Source organism: Vigna umbellata, chromosome 10 (genome assembly GCF_029865625.1).
Source record: "Vigna umbellata cultivar VRB3 chromosome 10, Vumbellata_1.0, whole genome shotgun sequence".
Lineage (NCBI taxonomy): Eukaryota > Viridiplantae > Streptophyta > Magnoliopsida > Fabales > Fabaceae > Vigna > Vigna umbellata.
The window spans coordinates 19,736,178-19,744,822 of NC_142174.1; positions in this window are offsets into that span (position 1 = coordinate 19,736,178).

Genomic DNA, 8,645 nt, shown 5'->3' on the forward strand with positions numbered 1-8,645 from the left:
AAGATAAACAATTCACTAATCACAAAACAATTACAAACTACAATCACACAGATACAATTTGTAAGAGTTTAGAAAACACCTCTCTTGATGCCACAAGAGATGAACCAACACCTCCTTTGAATCTTCACAAAGGATGAAACACTTCCTCCGAATACTTCACGAAGGATGAACTTCCTCTTCCGAACACCTCCTAAGACACACCAAGGATGAACCGGCTATTTCCTCTGTCACCGTAGCAGCACTTTACCAGCTCCACAGACACGAGTTTCACAAGCCGAACAAGAACACACAAGTCTCAATGATTTCTGAGTACTAGAGCACAAGGGAAGAGTTGTTGTTGTCTCTGGATGTTCTTCTTGAGAGGAAATGAGAGTCTATTTATAGACTCATCCAAATGCTCTTCCATTTTTTCGTTTTCAGCCTTTCTTACTGTGTTAATCGATTATCTTAAGTTGCTAATCGATTAACGCACCAACGGATAGTCCAACGGCTCTAAAAACGGCTAGTTTTTCAAACGGTCACCTTGCTAATCGATTAACACCCTCTGCTAATCGATTAGCGCTAATCGATTAACACCCCTTGCTAATCGATTAGCACTGCATTGCTGTGCTTCTCCATTCGCCACTGGAATAATCGATTAACAGCCTCTGCTAATCGATTAGCACTGCACAATTTTTGCTTTTGGTTTATTTTTACATCACTTTTGAATGCATACATAAAAATACTAATTTCCTATATTTATACAGTTATTACAAAAGTTACAAGTCTTCAAAGATCATTCTTCATGAGTCTTGGTTGTTCTTGACTTGATTTGGACATCATCAAAACTTCATCTTCATCATTTTGCTAACAATCTCCCCCTTTTTGATGATGATCAAAACCTTATTGATTTAAAGCTTTTGGTAATAATCTGTATTTAAAATACAACTTAAGGAAGAAACAATTGTTAGTGAACTTAGAAATAAGTTTAAGACTTTAAATATTTCTCCCCCTTTTTGATCATTATTAAAAAGTGATGTATAATTGCTCCCCCTAAATTTATTAGAAATATACTCCCCCTTAATAAAAGCATATATGCATAGAAATATTAAGGAAAAACAACATACATTTTATTGAATTTAAAGAGGCAAGCATACAAGGAAGTTAAATATAAAGCACACACACTACAAAAAGCATAGAAGCATAAAGTGCCTAAGACTCATCATCACTATCGGGAACATAGAGTTTGGCTAGTTTGTCATCAATTTCCTTGAGGTGATTATTTATTTCATCATAGCGAAGAGTGTGATAAGCCATCATGTCATCCATCCTAGTTTGTTGCATAGAGGCCATTGCTTCAATTTGTCTAGATATACTTTCTAGACTATATTCTTGTGGAGGATGAGATGGTCCAGCAACATTTGTTGGATCTGGCATAGGAATATCTTCATCTTCTTCATCGGATTCGTTATCAACTTGTGCAATATCACCTTCAGCACGGACAAACATATTCCCTTGTCGTATAAAACCCATTTGATGCAGTGCGGATTCCTCAATTTGATGATTTCGTGAGACGGTGAGAAATTTTTCTCCGGTAATATCAACTCCTCTATAAACACAGATTAAGGAAACAAGGAGAGGATATGGAAGATGAGCTCGGTCATACCTCTTTGTACATACTATAGTATCAGAGATTAGACTTGCCCAATTGATTTTTGAATTTTGAGTAATAGCAGACATGAGCATCAAATCGGTTTCAAGGCATTGTGCCAAGTTTGAACCTCTTGGACAAAGCAACCACACAATAAGATAATGAATGACCCTTTCCTCCATTCTAAGATTTCCTACTAGAAGATATCTCCTATTAGGTAGAGGTCGTTAAGGATTGCGCATGAAAGAGCGATAGGCCAAAATTTTGTTAAAATCATCAAAGTCATTTGGCACATGCAGAGTATTTTCTAGGATTGGAAGTTGAGCGACATTTGTCCAAATGTCATGATCAAGAACAATATCTACACCCTTAACACGAGTGTAAACAATACCACTGTGGACCTTCAGATTATAGTAAAAGACTCTTACCAAATCTGGATAGTAACGTCCTTGAAGTTGCAAGAAATGTTGGACGCCTTGCTCAACCAATTGCCCAGAGAACTGGAATTGATTTGCAGTAAACCAATTTAGATCAACAAATTTTTGGCGAAGAACCTTCCGTTCTTTCCACATTTGCAAATATTCCTCATGCCTTCCATCGTCTGAAATCCACCCATGAATATTTGGACCACGTGCGGGAGGAGTGCTCTCAGATGCATAGCTTCTTCTTCTTCTCCTTCTTGAGGGTTCAGCCATGAAAAAAAAAATTTGGACAGCAAGATTATGGTAATTTTGAGTGAAGGAATGAAGAGAATTTGAGTTGTAGAGTGATGGATAATGTGAGTGGGTAAAATGAGGGATGGTAGGGGTTTAAATAGGCTGAAAATTCACTCCTAACGTTCAAAAAATCAAAAAATGGCCGTTTATAGCCGTTACAACGGCTAGATTTTGCAGAATTTACTCCCTGTAACGGTTGCTAATCGATTAACAAGAGGTGTTAATCGATTAGCGCTAATCGATTAGTGGTACGGACTAATCGATTAACTGACGCTGATTTCCGAAAAACATCCAATTTGTTACCTATGTCCAATTTTAAGATGTTTTCAATATTCCTAAATCTCTTATAAGCTCATAGAATCTATCCTTAGGCAATGCTTTGGTGAAAATATCAGCTAATTGATGTTGTGTATCAATATATTCTATTTCACAATCTCCCTTTTGCACATGATCTCTAAGAAAGTGATGCCTAATCTCAATGTGCTTGGTTTTAGAATGCATTATGGGATTCTTTGTAAGATTTATTGCACTTGTATTATCACACTTAAGTGGAATATGATCTAAATGAATGTCATAATCTTCTAATTGTTGTTTCATCCATAAAATTTGCGCACAACAATTTCCAGCAGCAATATATTCAGCCTCAGTGGTTGATAAGGCTACACAGGCTTGTTTCTTAGAGTTCCAAGAAACTAAGGAACTACCTAGAAGATGACATGTTCCACTAGTGCTTTTTCTATCTATCTTACAACCTCCATAATCTGCATCGGAAAAACCTACAAGACTAGGTTCCGTTCCTGATGGATACCATAAACCAAAGGATGCAATTCCCTTAAGATATTTCAATATTCTTTTAACTGCTGTAAGGTGAGATTCTCTAGGACTAGATTGATACCTAGCACACACACAAACACTCTGCATAATATCCGGTCTACTAGCAGTAAGGTATAACAAAGAACCTATCATGCATCTATATTTAGTTTGATTTACCTCTTTACCTGACTCATCTTTGTCAAGATAGCAAGAGGTTCCCATAGGTGTAGATGCTTCCTTTGCTTTGTCCATTTCAAACTTCTTAAGAATTTCTCTACAATACTTGGTTTGAGAAATGAACGTACCTTCTTTCATTTGCTTAATTTGAAGACCGAGGAAGAATGTTAATTCTCCCATCATAGACATTTCAAATTCACCCTGCATAGTCTTAGCAAATTCCTCACAAAGAGATTTATTAGTTGATCCAAAAATAATATCATCAACATATACTTGAATAATCAAAATATGTTTTCCGACTCTTTTAATAAACAAAGTGGAATCAACTTTTCCTCTATTAAAATCATTTTCTAAAAGAAAATTGTTAAGTCTTTCATACCGAGATCTAGGTGCTTGTTTTAAACCATAAAGTGCTTTCTTTAATTTATAGATGTGATTTGGAAATTTAAAATCTTCAAAACCAGGTGGTTGTTCAACATACACATCTTCTTTTATAAAACCATTTAGAAATGCACTTTTAACATCCATTTGAAATAATTTAAATTTCATTATAGATGCATAAGCAAGAAGTAGGCGTATTGCCTCTAACCTGGCAACTGGAGCATATGTCTCATCATAATCTATACCTTCTTCTTGACTATATCCTTGAGCCACAAGCCTAGCTTTATTCTTAGTGATGTTTCCATCTTCATCTAGTTTGTTTCTGAATACCCATTTGGTTCCAATTACTTGATGAGTATCTTCCCTAGGAATCAATTCCCAAACTTGATTTCTTTCAAACTGGTTAAGTTCTTCTTGCATTGCTATACACCATTGTTCATCTTGAAGAGCTTCCTTAATGTTCTTAGGTTCTATCTGCGACATAAAAGCTACATTCATACAAAAATTAACTAAATTTCTTCTAGTGTTTACCCCTTTTGATATGTCGCCAATGATGTTGTCCAATGATAATCCTCTAGGTTGTTGCCATATTTTGTTTAGATCTTCATTATCTTGAGGATTATTGATTTTCTCTTCATTGGTTGTCTTTTGCAAGTCTTCATTTTCACCTGCATCTGATTCATCTGACTCAAGAGGTTTTGCCTCAAGGTCCGCAATTTCATCAAAGACAACATGCACAAATTCTTCTATTTCAAATGTTTTCCGATTAAAAACTCTATATAAGCTTTGCTAGTTAGAGAATATCCTAGAAAAATAGCTTCATCGGCTTTGGAATCAAATTTTCCTAAATTCTGTTTTCCATTATTTAAGACAAAACATTTGCATCTAAAAATTCTTAAATGTGAAACATTTGGTTTTCTACCTTTAAAAAGTTCATAAGGAGTACATTTCAAAATTGGCCTAATAAGCATTCTATTCAATACATAACATGCAGTACTCACAGCATCAGCCTAAAATTGTTTAGGAACACTATATTCATTTAACATAGTTCTAGCAAGTTCCTCTAAGGATCTATTCTTTCTTTCTACAACTCCATTTTGTTGAGGAGTTCTAGGTGCAGAAAAAATATGAGAAATGCCATATTCTTCACAAAAAGTTTCAAAAGATTCATTTTGAAATTCACCTCCATGGTCACTTCTAATAGCCTTTATTTTCAAATCCTTTTCATTTTGAATTAAATTTGCAAATTTTTTAAATTCTTTGAAAGCTTCACTTTTAAGAGTAAGAAAGAAAGTCCAAGTATATCTTGAATAATCATCTACAATAACTAAAGCATAATAATTTCCTCCAAAACTTTTTATCCTAGAGGGACCAAATAAATCCATGTGCAAAAGTTCTAAGGGTTTTAAACTAGAAACAACATTTTTCGAATGAAAAGATGATTTCACTTGTTTTCCCTTTTGACATGCATCACACAATTTATCTTTCACATATTTTAGTTTTGGTAGACCAATTACTAAGTCTTTAGAAATGAGTTTATTCAATTGTTGCATATGAATATGTGCAGCTCTTTTATGCCATAACCATGGATTTTCTTCTTTTACTACTAAACATGAAATATTCCTATTTGATGCATTTTCTAAATCAATCAAATAAATATTGTTATGCCTAATTCCTTTCAAAGCAATTTCAGAAGAATCATTTTTATAAATAGTACAAGAATTTTGTTCGAAGGTTACCTTGAATCCTTTATCGCATAATTGACTAATGCTAATTAAGTTGTGCTTTAATCCTTCCACATATAGCACGTCTTTGATCATCAAGGTATCTTCACTTCCAATATCTCCTGTTCCAAGGATTTTTCCTTTGTTGTTGTCACCATAGGTGACAAAGCCTCGTTCCTTTTTCCGGAAGCTTGTAAATTTCTTTTTATCTCCGGTCATGTGTTTTGAACATCCACTGTCAAGACACCACATATACTTCCTTGGTTTTGATAATTCTTGGCTTCCAGCAGTGTCGTCATCCGCCATTAGACATATGTTTGCTTCTTCATCAGAATTGCTCGAGTCAGAAATTGATTCGTTGTCATCGTCCCATGCGATGTATGCTCTCTTTTTCTTGAAGAATTTCTTTTCTTTCTTTTCTTCACCCTTCTTTTAATTTGGGCAGTCTGCTTTTAAATGTCCCTTTTCTCTGCAACCATAGCATCTATAGTTTGATGACGATCCTTGATTTTCTCTCTTTTCGTTTCTGAATCTCCCTTTGCCTTTTGATTTCATGAACCTGTTGAACCTTTTGATTAGTAGACTCAAATTTTCATCTTCTTCTGAGTCTTCATCTTCCATTTTGCTTTTGCTCTTTTCTACCTCAGATTTGAAGGCTAGAGTCTTTTTCTTAGTTTTTGCTTCTTCTTCATCTAGTCTTCCGAGGTCAAGTTCATGCTCTCTCAACTTTCCAAATAATGCAGCCATGGTCATTGTGTTGAGATTTTGTGACTCAGAAATTGCAGTCACTTTTGGTTGCCAAGACCTGTCTAAAGATTTCAAAATTTTTTATATTAAGCTCATCAGTATCGAAAGATTTACCTAATCCAATAAGATGGTTTACGATGTTGGTGAAGTGTTTCTGAACATCTACTATTGTTTCCCCTTGCTTCATCCTGAACATTTCGTATTCCTGGATTAAGGTATTCTTTCTAGCTCTCTTAACATCATATGTACCTTCATGGGTTACTCTCAGTACTTCCCACATTTCTTGTGCAGTTTTACAAACAGAAATCCTGTAAAACTCATCAACAGTTAAAGCAGATGAAATAATATTACGAGCTTTTACATCATTACCAAATTTTTTCTTATCTTCAGCAGTCCATTGGTCACGGGGCTTTGGTTCCTGCATATTGTTAGTTGGAACAAAAGGACCAAATGTAACAGCATCCCAAATATCTACATCAATAGATTCCATAAAAATTTGCATTCTAACCTTCCAAAATGCATAATTTTCACCTGTGAATAGTGGTGGTCTATTGATAGAAGCACCCTCTGCGAATGTTTGATACGATCCCGCCATTTGAATGACTATCAAAGCAAGCTCTGATACCAATTATCAAAGCGGCTGCAGCGGATGGGTTAGCGTGGAACAACAAACCAAGAGGGGGGTGAATTGGTTCTTACTAAAAACGTGTGCCTTAAAAATTTCTACTCAATTAAACTTACTTAGCGATTAATAATAACAATAAAATAGAGTAAGGTTGAGAGAAATTTGCACAGATGATTTTATCCTGGTTCGGATCTTACCAATCCTACGTCCAGTCGCTTATCTCTAAACAAGATAAACAATTCACTAATCACAAAACAATTACAAACTACAATCACACAGATACAATTTGTAAGAGTTTAGAAAACACCTCTCTTGATGCCACAAGAGATGAACCAACACCTCCTTTGAATCTTCACAAAGGATGAAACACTTCCTCCGAATACTTCATGAAGGATGAACTTCCTCTTCCGAACACCTCCTAAGACACACCAAGGATGAACCGGCTATTTCCTCTGTCACCGTAGCAGCACTTTACCAGCTCCACAGACACGAGTTTCACAAGCCGAACAAGAACACACAAGTCTCAATGATTTCTGAGTACTAGAGCACAAGGGAAGAGTTGTTGTTGTCTCTGGATGTTCTTCTTGAGAGGAAATGAGAGTCTATTTATAGACTCATCCAAATGCTCTTCCATTTTTTCGTTTTCAGCCTTTCTTACTGTGTTAATCGATTATCTTAAGTTGCTAATCGATTAACGCATCAACGGATAGTCCAACGGCTCTAAAAACGGCTAGTTTTTCAAACGGTCACCTTGCTAATCGATTAACACCCTCTGCTAATCGATTAGCGCTAATCGATTAGCGCTAATCGATTAACACCCCTTGCTAATCGATTAGCACTGCATTGCTGTGCTTCTCCATTCGCCACTGGAATAATCGATTAACAGCCTCTGCTAATCGATTAGCACTGCACAATTTTTGCTTTTGGTTTATTTTTACATCACTTTTGAATGCATACATAAAACTACTAATTTCCTATATTTATACAGTTATTACAAAAGTTACAAGTCTTCAAAGATCATTCTTCATGAGTCTTGGTTGTTCTTGACTTGATTTGGACATCATCAAAACTTCATCTTCATCATTTTTCTAACAAATCTAAGATATGGGAGAGATTGATAAGATCTAACTTGTTTATCAACCAATTCTCTTTAAGGTCTTGTTCTTTTGAGTGGATTTGAGAAAGTGGATTTGAGAGGATTTAAAGATAAATTTTTTTATCATTTATTTGAGTAAATTTGGAAGTAAATGAAAATGAATTTGGAAATAAATTTTTTTAATTTGTCACGTCAATACAATTCTATACTATTAATTTTCCTAACGAATTGTTGATTTTTCCTATGAACCAAAATACTTAGAGTTCTATTTAAATGTGCGCTCAACAATAAATGTTTTTTATGCTCTATAAAATTTAAATAAAATAAAGTTTGCTTAGTGTAAGCATGTCTTATTTAATAAGTTTGCATAATTTAAAAAATTTCTAAGAAATATCCATTGACCAAAATGTCTTGTTTTATTCATTCCTTGGAACAAAACTAATATATATAATCAAATAATATCAAGCTAAACATATTTGACCCGTTGACTATAAATTACACTATTAGATTTCTTAACACATTTCAATAAAATACATCAAACTTGCATAAACTCAACATTTAGAAACTAATTCACTTCAACAATCAAGTCATTTATTTTATGATATTATCAGAAATTGAACTAATTTTCCTTACTTAAATCTGTTTTATTCAAGATAAATGTCAAAGAGTTACTACTTTTTAAAATGAAACTCAAAACACCAACTTTTCTATTTATAATGAAATAAGATAAGAAAAT